The sequence below is a fragment of the Tenebrio molitor genome, chromosome 1 (assembly GCF_963966145.1).
Source record: "Tenebrio molitor chromosome 1, icTenMoli1.1, whole genome shotgun sequence".
NCBI classification, from domain to species: domain Eukaryota; kingdom Metazoa; phylum Arthropoda; class Insecta; order Coleoptera; family Tenebrionidae; genus Tenebrio; species Tenebrio molitor.
The window spans coordinates 9,514,980-9,529,630 of NC_091046.1; the positions used below are offsets into that span (position 1 = coordinate 9,514,980).

The window sequence follows — 14,651 nt, forward strand, 5'->3', positions numbered from 1 at the left end:
TTACGCCAATGATATGTCGAAACACAATGATGAAAATTAAATCAAAATATAGAACTTCCAGTGAAATGATATTTCCTGATAAAATTATTATCAGTCATCTATTAAAACATGGTTTTATAATGGCTAGCCCTGTAAAATTCCTTATCGTTGATTCTAAAATCTTGTTTTCTCAAATCACAACAATGATACGTTCTGTTTGTTCAAAAAATCTTTTTGCTAAAATGATTTCTTCGTAATCGTCTACGACGCTTCTTGGAAATTCTTTAATGCTGTCTTTGTAACTTCAGTATGCAACCAAGAAGCCATATTGTCCAGGAAACTTATGATGTGAAACGCCTTCGTTTTCTGTTTTTTTTTTAAACTAGGTTTCATGTGTTTGGAAGTTTGTATTTCTGAATAAACTATCTTTTCTTTTTCTATCTAAACAAAAATATCAACACGTTCCCATAAAAATTCTTGTTTATAAGAAAACAACCAAAAATTATTGCAGAATAAGAGTGAGGACTAGCCCAGAAACGTTAAAATCATGAAACTAGTAACAACACTCAAGATTTATATTTTTAAACCCTATAAAAATAATTCTCATTGCTTTAAGTCTTCAAACTTTCGTTAAACAAACTTGAAAGAACAAACCGTCATAACTAAAATAAATGATTTTAGTCCTGCGGTTACTGTCCTAGAAAATTGTTTTAGCGGATGTGTAAAAAAACAAATAAACCTTATTATAAAAATAACTGAAAAGTGAATCACAAAAATTTTCATTTGAAGAGTAACGTGCCTGCTGTGGCGTAATAATTATGTTCTAATTAAAATTTGGTTTTAATAAACGAGTTTTAGTTTGGACACATATATGGTAAAAAAGTTATTCAATAGATGCTTCAAATTAGTTGCTCTTCACAATATTAAATTATTATAATAGAAATATTTAAAAAATAAAAACTTGGACACAAGAAGTTTAAGTCATCTGGTAAGTATGTAAAGATAGATCTGTCTAATCTATAGAATATGTCTATATGGTGAGAGAAAGAACAATTTTCATTTCTGTAGATTTTTTGACGTTAAATTTAAAAAAAAACGTTTTATAGTGCAGATCTTAGTAGAAAATAAAATAAGTGACAAGCCAAGAAATAGATACTTTTTAAGAAACTGAAAAATAGTTGCATAAATCAGGTTAAAAAAAGGTCTTATTCGAAATAAAATAAAAATTGGTATGGACCTTATGTCTACTATCGAGCGTTCAAATGAAATCCTGGACTGGAAAGGCGTTGGAAACCGTCAATTGTTTTGCTTTTTCAAACTGTACATTGACAGTTGTAATTAGAGCATGTTGACAACTAACCTCAAATTTATAAACAAAAACACTTCCTGATTTTTTTCTTTCTTTGCAATGTTTGACATTAACAATAGAATAATTAACGATTTCTATTCTCGACGCAAATATTAAGGGCACCCTTTGCTAAAAACAAACATGTTCAATCATGTGCCAATTAAACATAAACAAATGTCATTCGTGTTGTAAGGCGGGAAATTCAAACTTTACACTGTTCCAAATGGTTAACCTTTTTCAACGCCTACTCAGCTCAAGTTTTCATTTGATCGCATGATGCAAAGATGACATAATGATCCAATTAATTTACATATTTAAAATTTATGACGCGAAGAAGTATATTTTGAATTGAATATCCGAGGCCCAAGATTGAATAAAACAATTTTCAAGTGATTTCCACTCTGTTGAAAGTAAAAGTCATAGATTAATATAATTTCCTATTGGCTTTCAGGAATATCGTTCGGTAACTTGAAATTAAATTTGGTGAACATGAAATATAATTTGTAGCAGACCCGGGCTAGCTTCTATAATTATATTTATTATATTATTTATTAAAGCGACGGAGTAAGAGAGCAAAGGACCCTTTCTGAAGCGGCTGCATGGAAAATTGCATTGTGGTCATATTTTAGATGGGCTCGGAGAAGACAGGTTAGTGATGAGAACACATTAGAATATTGATATAAACTTCACAAGTAATACTAGTTTTAGTTAAAGTTTATGTCGGCGCTAATGAACTCAATTATAACTTTCAGAATGTTATATTCGATTAAATTTTGGCAATGCGTCGAGAAGTATTAAGACGTAAACTAAATATTAAGTTACTGTGAAATTCAAGACAGACATTTAATTTTAGATGGGGAAAGACGTCCTCCAGAACAAATCATATTTAAGCAATATTCAAACTATGAATCAAATCAAATTAAACGCCGAGCGTTTGTTTTTCACTTTTTACCCATAATAAATATTGCAAACCGTTATGAAACAATCATCCGACCGGGATTCTCCTTACTTATAAAATACGCTGCACACTTAATCTTTTATTAACTATATCTAACTATGGCAGGATAATAAATTCTTCATTAAATATGATTAAATTGGAAACTTTAATTATAGTTAGGGGATAATGTAATTACTAAGATTTTCTCCTTTCAAAAATTCATTAGGAATATAATTATCAGAAATACCCAATTATTCTGTTGAACTATTAACAAGTTTTAATTATTTAGGATGCCTGTCCTCCCTCACTAATTCTCAAGCAGTTGCTCCATTAATTAAATGAAGATGTTCGACTGTTGTAAAAATGTCACCGCTGCAAAATTCCCTTTTCGCAACAATTTGGCAACTTAATTAGCATCGACATTATAATTTGTGGCGTATTTACATCCACCAAGATTGAATCGTAAACAGGTTACCTATACATCAAATAATAACTTCGGAATGTAGATAAACGTTTCCAAACTATCTGATGTGATATATTATTGAAGGTCTATAATTTAAGTCCCTGAACCTTCGTACATCATTTTAAATAAGTTATTACTAAATTATCGTAAGTGATGGGTGTACGTCCAGATTTATTACAATCGTGTGTTTTTACCATTAATACCCGCATTTCTCGCAATTAATTATTATTTTAAACGAAATCCGGACGGCTGCGGTCGGCCATTAACGCATTAAAACCGCGCCGAAGACTCCTCACCGAAGGTGTCGCGTCGGTATCGAAAAATAATAAAAATATAAATAAAATACGCTTCTGTACGTCGGATATAAATAATTTATGGGTGGCGTTATTTGGAAAGGTTTTTTTTTAGGTGGAATGAACTGATACAGTATTCAAAATTGCATTTTTCTCAATATATTGGAAAACGTCGAATTACCATCAATAAAAAATAATGAGTAAGTATGTCCATCGAGGCTCGTTTCACGGGCACTCTGAAAATCATAAATATGTACGAGTTGCTGTAAAAGCCACGAGCGGGGGGAGCGGAGAGCGACCGGAGAGGAATAAAAACTGTCATTTTTTAAAATTCACAAATAAGTAGAACGCGAAATCACGATCGGAAATAATGGCAGAGGTTGGTAAGCATTCATTCGTTATTTATCGGAATTAATATAATGACATATCGATTTGAAATCAATTCAAGATGGCCGCCAGTCGTGTATTTCAACTCTCTCCGCAAATATATACATAAATGCATAACTAACTAGGCAGCTACTGGCGAATCATCTCTCTCTCCTAACTATAGGTTACTTACGATAAAAATTTAAATATAAACTACTATTTCGTGATATCGCCATGTCTACTGCTACGTCGGAGGCTCTCGCTTCAGCCCTTCGATGCTTTATTCAACAGTTGCAGCATTTGCCAAAGAAATTATCCACTTGTCTTATTTGCCCTCTTCTTTTATTCAGACATGCAATTGTTAATCTTTCTCTTGAACAACTCACTTTTATTATGTATTCCGATTGTAGATGGGAAATTAAATATGTCTTTCTCTTTGTTTTTGATTAAAAACATACTTATAACATCTTATCGTCTGTAAGTGCTTCAGACGGATTCTGCTTCTTAACCATCAGGAGCCCGCATCATGTGATGTACGATGCGATATTTAAATATTAAAAACGTTTTAATATTCGACAATACGGAATATCGTAGGCCGAGACTCTTACTTACCCTTTGCGTCTTAAACCGAAATCTACTGAACCGCATTTATTAACCGTTCCCTCTAACCGCTTCATTTCCTTCTTTACATTGTTGTATTAACAATCAACTAATACTAATTAAATTAATAATCACCCATATTTCATTCTTTTTTTTTCTTATTTAATACTTAATAATTAAATTTTATTGTAAACTTTCAGTTAAATATCGTGTTATCTAATACACCATGTGATAAAAATTGAATTTCACAACATTTCACACATTAATTTAAGAAATTAATGTACCTACCATACTTCTGAAACAATAGACATAAAACAAATATTAATTAAGAAAACAGTAATAACTTATCAATTGTGTTTTGAAATTATTAATTACCACACCTACACCAGCGCATCTACAGGAAGGGTGCCTAAAGAATTGAAGCTCTCCGAAACCGAAAAATTTTCAGAAAACCAAAGCAAATTATTTCTTTTAGGAATTGGAAATATCTACGCGAAGGCGGAGCGATAAACCAGTGAAAAATATGTAAATGAAAACTCAAAAACGTCGACTACTTTCAAATTCAAATATGTAGGAGTACATGCAGGGTTATTCACGAGAGGGATACTTCTGAATTTTTTTGCTGCAACCCATTATACATATTGCAAAACTTTCTTAATTTCAAATTATAACTGAATCCACGATGACTTTTAGTCTTGTATCTTTGACATTAAAGCAAAAAATCTGAAAAAAGACATGATCCTCATTTATGGAGAGTGTGGAAAGAATGTTGTCGCCGTTGCGAATGTTTACAAACCGATGGTAGACACTTCGAACACCTTTTACATTAACTTAATTTGTTAAATTATTTGTTGAATTTTGATTAAATACAGGTTATCTGACAAATCTATACAACTTACTTTAATTTCTAATTTAAAAGAAATAACGCATTTGATTTAGTAATTAGTGCCACTGGTATTGTTAGTTGCGGCAAAAAAAAATTCAGAAATACCCCTCTCGTGAATAACCCTGTACAAATAGACAGAAGAAACTAATGTAAGGAATCACGATGTTGTCCGGTCGGTTTGTAGCGCCTACTTGAGGTCAATATTCGTCGTTTGCGCAAATATGCCTCATAGCCCATAAGAAAATCCAAGACCTCTACCATCAGAACACAACATACAGGTTTTTCATTAATTTTTTCTATTTATAACAATTTCTCCTCGTGTGATAAATTTACCTAAAATATATAAATGATTCTTTTGAAACTAAAGAGTAAATACTACGAATATTATTTCTGAAGATCATATCTGTAAATACAACAGAATGTGAGTCTACTTCAAAAGAATCCAATAAGAACAAAATTACATATTGTGAATGTACAGGTCGTGCCAAAATCAAATAACCACCAACATTTTGATTGGTCTAGCATCCTAGTAATATCAAAATTACCATTACATAGTACACTTAGTGTAATTTTGTTTTCACCAACTTAATTCAACAGGTAGTGGTTATTTGATTTTGGCACGGCCTTTAGGTATAAGAAATTATATAAATAAGTTTTCAAAAATAAAAAGAATGTAATCGTTGTTTAATTTTGTGCATAATCTCGAGCTTCCATGAGTAATAATAAAATGAATTAATAAATAGCATTATCATTAAAATGCACTTTTTCTGTTATTCCTTTTTTATTAATTTAAATATTTTACAATTATTAAAGAATTATTTATAAGTAATAGTTTGGTTTTGCTCGCGCGTGAAATCATCATAAAACTTTATTGATGATAATATGCTCATTATAGCGTACAATAAAATGATTCAGGAAGCGCTTTTGTTGGAATTTTATCTTAACTGATCTTAACTGCTTGGAAGTGTTATTATTAGCCTCAACTGTATTTTTATAAAAAAATTTCGTTACAACTTTATTGCAAATACTATGTAAGTAATTTCCTGATGAGATATGGATAATTCTAAAAACTAGTGCACCTTGGTGAATAACTATTTTGAAAAAAATGTCTGTAGAATCAAAACGATAATGCAATACAAGAGCTAACTCTCTTTATTAGAGATCTTGGTGCCACTGGAGCAGAAAAAGGAGACCATAAAAAATGTCCGTAATAAGAGATTCGCCTGTAGTTTTGTAAAACAATCCCAACCAACCATTTCAGATTGACTATTGTTGAGTGTCGAAATTCAAATAATTAAAATCTCTGGGCGATATTTAAATGAGTGTTGAGAAACAACAAAAGCACACTGTATCTCTCGCAACTATCAATCATTTGTGGGTAACTGAATTCCCGTCGTTTTACATTTCTATTTGTAACGGTGGACATCATGGGAAACCGATCCACTTAAGTTCATGTTTGTATCGTGTTTTGCAATTGGAATTTAGACACGATCAGGAAGTGCATCAGTTAGTCTTTAATTTAATGTTTTATCTCGACTGTATTTGCATATTATATTAAATGGTTGAGAACACGATATTGGACAATTACTATCATGTATTTTATGTTGTGGTTGATCTTTCATCTGCTGCTTTTTCTGGTAACTTAACGGCCACTTGGCAATTTATAATTACAGCAAACACAGTACTGGCACTTGATGCCATTTTTCATGCAAGAACGATAATGAATCGTTCTGTATGGGAATCACGAACAACCGAAATTTCCTGTCGGTGTCGAACTGAATACGCTTTGTGCAGCAGTAGCCATTTGTGCCATTTGCAAAGTTTCGGAGCGTCAAAAAAAAATCCAAAAACATTGACAAGGTCAGTTATAAAATGTAGATACCTGCCAATTTAATAACACGTCTCGTACGTACTTGGAACGGAATACAGATTGGCAAAATCAGACATATAACTTCCAATTAAGTAATTCTGTTTTCCCAAAGAAACTGCAATGGCGGTCAGTTAAATATACCGTGATGGCTGAAGGCATTTTGTATGTAATTTGACTCAAATAAAGATTACGCGTTCTGATAGTCCGACTGTGGATTGATATCTACATAAAATATCACTGCATGATTACTGCATTCTGCGATGTATTAAAGCAATTATGCATTTTTTCCAGAAACCTTCTTGCGCTCCGGGCTGTATGGCTACTGTTCACAGCGTCGTCTAATTATGCATTAACATTATACAAAGCAAGGCCTGCAAACGTTTATTATATTGCAGTTTTCTATTTTGATTCTTTGTTTATCAACGGTCATTATTTAAATGAATTTTCGAATAGCAATTTATTAAACTGTATTATAATGTCGTTACTTTGGAAAGAAATTATACGTTTATTCCCGATCGAAGCATCTTGGCAAAAAAACTGCAACGGTTCGACAACATTGCTGCATAACAACCACAATAGAAAACTAGTCGTTATAATTCTTTTTTTTAAAGAAGATCAAGACTTCACAAGCACCGAAATCTATACTTACACCGCCTTGTGACTTCTTCTAACCTAACAAGAAAAAATGCAGTTCAACTTTTTCAAAAAAGGGTCATTCAAACCGAGATCATGAAGGGAACAATAAGAATTTATAATTATTTCAAAGCAAAATAAGGAGAATTCAGCATTCACATTTAAATCTTTGATAAATTATAAAAAAGTTATTTTTACGTAAAAATTTCTTGACAATGACACTGGAATACTTGATCAAAGACACAAAGATACAAAGTTAAAACATGGCCATAGCTTAAATTGGAAAATAGATTACGAACGAGATGGATCGAAAAAAATTAAACCAAAAAGAAGGCTTCTGTTGTTAAGTTTAATGAAAATAAGATAAATCAAAAAATACATAAAAAGAACATCAGCTTCCCGGACACCAAGTGTGTATCGGGTGTTCATTTAAATTGCTCCTCAAGGTTGGCGTTGAAGAGTGGATTGTGAACGGACCACTCGTTAGTCTGCAGAGTAAAAACACAACGCAAAAAGTGATCTGTAATCTGTGGTACGTTCACAATCGACTCTTCAACGCCAACTTTGAGAAGAAATTTAAAATAACACCCGATATTCACATAACTGCAAAAGGTCATACTTCATTTTTCGTAAATTTGCCTTTCTTTATCCTATCTTGGATAACGTGGATTTCCAACTATTTTTATTTTTATTTAACTACACATCCGGGGAGTAAAGAAAAAATCCAAGTTGTTTTTGTTATCAATTATGTAGTTTAATTATTCCAAAAATCGTATAATCTAATTTCTGACCGAAAGTATTTTTTATTCATTACCTTAATGCCGCTACAAAATCATTATCAAACGCCTTATGAATGAAGAAAAAAAACATGCAACAATTGCAACAGTTACAGGTACTACAAAAGATGTCGAGAATGGAGAACCAACTCAGTAAAAAATTATACAGAGATGGAAAAGTTGTTTTTGAAAACGTAGACGTAAACATTGTGCTAGCGTTCTTTGGCACACAAAAACTTTTAAGAAAATCCTTGCGACCGACAATAAAACTTAATGACGATGCAGGACAATACCTGGACGTAAATTTGTAGGAACCTTCATTCAACAAATCATAAAAAACTTCAACAATTTTAATTTAAAAAATAATCAAGTTTCCTAAAAATATTTGGCATGGCAAAAAATGGAGGAATGAGGAAATTTCTCAAAACGCATCACCAACTGTTGAATACTTGAAGAAATGATTTCTTCCTTTAGATATTCTTAATCACCAAAAATACAAAATTATGTTTCGATCAGGGTTAACAGTTACGTCAGTGGCTTGTTACAGAAAAGTGTCTCAGGTAAAAAGTAAGAGTAGATAATCAAAAGGTTTTGTGGAAAATCATTTGGAAGCATCGAAAATACAAGGATATGGGTTAATTTATATCCTTTTGATTTAACCCCCAAAAGTCATTTACGCAGAATTATTTTGTGTCAAGGATAATCCACTTTTTTCAGAATCATCCTGTATATAATATCATGTCGTGAAATTTTATCGGAAAAATTTTTAAATTGTACGAGAGTTTGTTGCATAGCAATTTATCGAGTGGCATTGTTAAAAAAACAACAATGTCACTCGGTACATTTTTGACCAATGTCACGAGATAAATTGGGAACTAACTCAAGTAAATCAATCGTAAAATTTTGGCAGACAAAATTTTGTCATATTAAACCTATAGCTATGACAAAAATTTTGCCATTGGACCATACCTCTATTTTCGCAATTTCTGCGTCTGGCAAAACTTTGATTAGATTAATTTTTCCAGTTGAAATTTTCTATTCATTGTTGAGTGACGGAATATGATTGGTTGAAACAACTATGAATGAAATAGTCAGATATAAAAAATTACGTCGTGTTATTTTTGGCACGATTAATTCCAGAATACAAACTTTAAGGTTAAGTAATTATTTACTTATAATACATAATACAGTTATTAAGAACACAATTATTAAAAACAATTTGAGAATCTAACAGGAGTAACATGCAATTTTAATCACTTTTGACAGATGACAGAGTAGAAGGATGTTTTTATCATGATAAACATTTTTGATTGGATGAAAGCAAGTGCTCTGATTGGCTGAACACGCACGTTTGATGTGCGTGGGAATTAATCAAAAGTTATTCCCTAACAGGAAAACTAATGTAGTAATATGTAATAAATTTGTCAAACTGCTGATGTCCAGTTAATACTACCTAGATGGTGCACTTGAAAATAAACAGAAAAAAATTAGTGAAAAATTCGAACGGAAACTTATTTCTTGATTAATGTGGTTGTACCGTAAGGTAGCAGCTTCCGAGATTGTTAAACACAGAGTAATGAAATGAAGCAGTGAAATTAACGGCGGTATTAATAAAATAAATATGCAGATGCGATGATTAGTACAGGTAAGTGTTAAAAATGTAAAGTGCTACACAAAAAGTTAAAAGCTGAGACCCGATACAGCAGCAATTTAAAATCTACTGGATAATATAATGTAGGTTTTATAGTCTCACACGAGATTCGCCTCAGAAAAACTGAATCATTTTCCAAACCAATTTCAAAAGTGATTGTATTCAATAAAAAAACACAATATATAACATGTTTGCTTTTCCAACTGTTTCTTTAAAACGGTACAAAATCGTTCGCAATTGTCCGTCTATATTTGTAAATTATTCATAAGACAATGAGCACGGATCGTGCATAGCCTTCAATAGTCTACCTAATAAAACAATAGAGACTTACATTTATGAAAAATATACATCAATTTCGTGAAGAGAAATAATGTATTCAATTGAAATTTAACAAACGTCCAAGAACCGAACGTGAACGATACGTCATTGTTTCTTTGCAGTATGAATTTTCAATTGACAGAAGTGCAAGCGACGCAGTGTGAAAAAAATATTACTTTACGGGAATGCCAACGCAAACTTGGGATTACGAAGGAAGATCGATTTGTGTCGTGTAAAAGTTCATTCACAGCAAAGCTGAGTTGTTTTTTTTTTTTTTGATGTGATAAAATTATTTCGACGAATGAAAGTGAAATTCAACTTTGGAAATGCTTACATATACATACTTTGAACGTTTAGAAATTGAGTCACCTTTAAACAATTCTTACGTTAATTCGTATTCTGTTGTATAATTCCCATTCAATTCTTCACCACATTGTCCTCAAAATGTTCCTTATTTATTAGTCACCAAATGCTAATTCCCAATTTTTGTTTTAACATTTACGAAATTATTTATGCATTCTTACTCCAAATACGTGGCAAGCATCATCCTACGTATAAAACAATAATGCCGAGCATAAAGAACGTATTTAAAACCCTTTAGATGATTAAAGATTATTTTTAGCGGCTTTCCACTTTTTATGTCTAATAACGATTAATTAAAACTTGGAACTGAATTCATATCTCATAATTATTACATATAAATCTACAGGCCTGGCTGTCTACCGAACTCGATTTTAATTATATAGTATAAAAGTTCCCTGCGAACTTTAATTATTTAATTATTTTTTAATTTGACGTTATTGCGACGTACTGGTGAATTTCTATCCCTGAAAGTTTTATTACTTTTCTTTTTTTAATTAAAAATATTGTTCGGGGAAACAAGCAAATATCGAATAATTATACGACATTAGTAATGTAAATTTCAAAAGTTTAAATATTTGATATATTAATTGGTCGGGATGAATGGACATTGGGTGGATACAATACAAATAAAGGCGGGGTTATTTGTGCTACAGACCACCCATACCGTTATTATTGTGTTTTATATTCATTTACCAATACCTCAAACAGGTTGTCGCACATTTCAAAAATTCCAAAGGCTTTTAATTCAGCGACGTGAAACAACATTACAAAACCCCCAAAAAACGGAAACCTCCCCCTTTCGGTTTAATTAAAACAAACCCCGGTCTGCACGCTTTGTGCAAAATTCTTACAGAAGCCGACCAATAACATCGTACTTCAAACTCGACCCTTATTTCTTCAAACAAAACAAACACAACTGAATATTCACAATTAAAAACTATCTCAAGAAATAAGCGAGCGAAGTGTTTTGAAGATCAATAAAATGTGACGCAACACCCCTCGGCTGTTTTCAGGTAAATCAGTTGAGTTTTAAATCAACATTGCACCAATTATATTTTTTCTCTATTTCCGGCAATTTAAACAGGACGTGTTTCTTGTACAAACATTAAGACACCAGGTACACGAAGCACTCACGCTATTGATCGGATGGATATTTTTCACAAATGCGGTCTTTGCAAACATGAATCGTAAAAATGGACAGAACTGATGAAATTCAATCAAAATAGAAACTGCAGCGATACGGTCAGATTTGGATTTATCTAATGACCCTTTGTTGAAAAAATGTAGCGCTGTTTGTGCCGTAAAAAACAAACATAAAAATGGAAATGCATTTATAAAATGTGCGTTAAAAAAATGGTAAGTTATCTGCAAAATTCGTTGAAATTTATAGTTGTGCCAGCAACACGCCGATTTTTTATGAGGTACAAACTGGAAATGTTAAAAAATAATGAACGTCGAGACAAATCGCGTCATGCTCGGCATAGAGGGCCAAACCCCTAATCAAACCGGATTAAGAAGTAAGATAATTCATCACGGCCGGAATGTTATCAACAATTAGTGGAGCGGCCGGTAATGTCTGTGATTGGAGGTAATTTGAGCAGACAGACAATATATTGTAATATCTATAATTGTGGACGGCAACCCCGTGGAGATTGCGGCGAAGCACTCTGTTATTAGGGCCGTTGTGGCTGCATGTGCTCTAGTGCGGCTCAGGGACGACGGCCCAACAAAATTATTTATTCACCGCCTTGTTGACGACAACACATTTTTAAAACAAATATTGGAAAAACATTAAAAACAACGTCAACATTTTCTTTATTCATAAAGATGGAATAATTGCACCCGGCACTCTTCCTCTTCGATATTGACGACTAAGTGATAATTTTTCTAAGTGCGGTAGAGGTTGAAAATGACCGTCAGCGTTGGAAAATCGTATTCGTCGCGTTAACAATTAAGTTAGACCGTTCCGTGAAACAAGAAATTAAGAAAATATTAACAAATTTTGTGGTGGAATACAGTATGATCGAGAAAATGTATAATCGAGTCAGCCTTGGAGATGAAATATTATGTCTTTTCCAGTTGACATGCTTAATTGTGGCATCAAAGTTAAGTCATATGAAGACTTTAATACAAATAAATAATAATTCAGTTCCTAAAATTTTCAATTAATATATCCGCCAATCTTTCACAGGGACTTTGGTGGTTTCTTCTTTCCTAACCTCATTTTCTCGCATTTGTATTTTCTCGCCGTCGTTTATGCAAAACGTACCGCTACAATTTAATAAAATAAAAGGGCTCGCAGTATTTTTTTATGTACCTACCCACATCAATACATAGTCAATAGCATTCTTTGACACAATTGTAAGTGATCTAGTGTGATACGATCATAATGTATCGAGTGTTCATTTAATGTCTTCTCAAAGTTGGCGTTGAAGAGTCGATTGTGAACGCGCCCCTCGTTAGTCTGCAGAGTAAAAACTAAACAATGTAAAAAGTGAGGTTAGACAGCTGATCCGTGATATGTAATCCGTGGTGCGTTCACAATCGACTCTTCAACGCGAACTTTGAGGAGAAATTTAAATGAACACCCGATATAACATATTTTATGTCATTAAATATCATAATATGTATTTCTGTCAAACCCTATGAATGAAATTATTCTTGTTTTATTAAAATGTGGTATTGGAACATGATTTTACATAATTTGAAAAACATTTGACAATGCAATGTATTACTAACATTTTATTGATATGGATATAATCAGTCAGGGAAAAATGTTAATTGGTAACAATACATACCACAAAAATTTTAATGAGATTGAAGACCAAAATTTATGGCTCGAGGCTCGCCACTGTGGTTCAATTCAGTCAAAATGGTACTTCAAAATATTAAATTGTTTTAATGGAATGGAATTAAATATTTACCAAAGGTTATATTCTGCATTTTAAAATTTGAACTCAAGAACGTTATTTGAGACTGATTTTCTTTGTTAAAATAAATTACACCATAATACAGTTACTCAGTAAAATATAGGTACGTTTGTACAGTTTGTGGTGTAATTACATAAACATTATATTGGTAATACCTAATTTATTAAATATTTCATTCAAAACATAGAACAACACTAACAATGTTCGTTGTATATTTATACAATTTATGGTAAAATTACCTTGATGTTATGTGAATAAAATTATCTGAGCTTCAGAAGTCAAATTTATACAAAATAAAATAACACTTTTTGTTGTTGGTTAATTTGTAGTTATTCTTTTTTTTTGTCCAGAAATTCCACCATCTGGAAGCCTACGCTGAAAATATAAATGACCATGAAAGAATGTAAGGATTTCAGGTCCAGTATGTTTAAATTCATCAATAAACTTAGGTATTTCATCCATAAATGCAGCATGAGTTTTAATAAAAATATAATTAATATCAGTAAATTATTGTTCCCCTCGTTTTGATGCATAGTGTTAATAATAAATGCCGTTCTGTGTAATATTTCATAATTACAGCGTCAATTTAATATTTGATTTTATTTGTTTAAAATATTCCACGATCAATCATTTTACGCACTTTTATAGTGTACGGACATGATTGACATGTGGCACGACTGGTTACAAATTAATTTTTTTGAAATATCTCCCGTTGATCGTATGCAAAATTACTCTGCAACAGGTTTAGTTGCATTCTTGCATTTCAACACATCTACTCCATTAATAAAAACAACGATTAAATTTAAGAGAAATAGTTGTTCAATGTAATGATGGTACGATTAGTTTATAAAATAAACGAGAGTGTGAAACGAGGCTATTCCACTAAGCATGAAAAGTTGCAAAAAACGGTAATAGATACCAGAGCAAATACAACAACTTGCATTATACATAAATGAGGAGCTGAAGAATCGTTTAGTGTGAGTAAATAAATGATCACTACTTCCGCGTGACGTGTTGAGATATTTTTTAAGCTTATCCAAGCTTCCAAAGTACTTTCCTCGTCTCGGTCGAAATTGTTGCAATGACAGAACGAAGTTACGCAGAATGATTATTTATTGATCGCGAAACTTGCAAAGTACTCCAGATTAGGATAAAAAAAAATCAGCCGCCGAAAATATCAGAGAACAATGGCATGAATGTTTTAAAGGCGGGTAAAAAGCACACAACCCGGAACATTG

The 14,651-nt window shown here is 32.1% G+C and overlaps 1 protein-coding gene across 2 annotated transcripts in view; it reads right to left on the reverse strand.

Moving 5' to 3' along the window:
• The window catches only part of LOC138141449 (protein bric-a-brac 1-like), a 289,292-nt gene that overhangs the window by 259,793 nt on the left and 14,848 nt on the right, over positions 1-14,651 (reverse strand). The gene's annotated exons all lie outside the window — the stretch shown is intronic.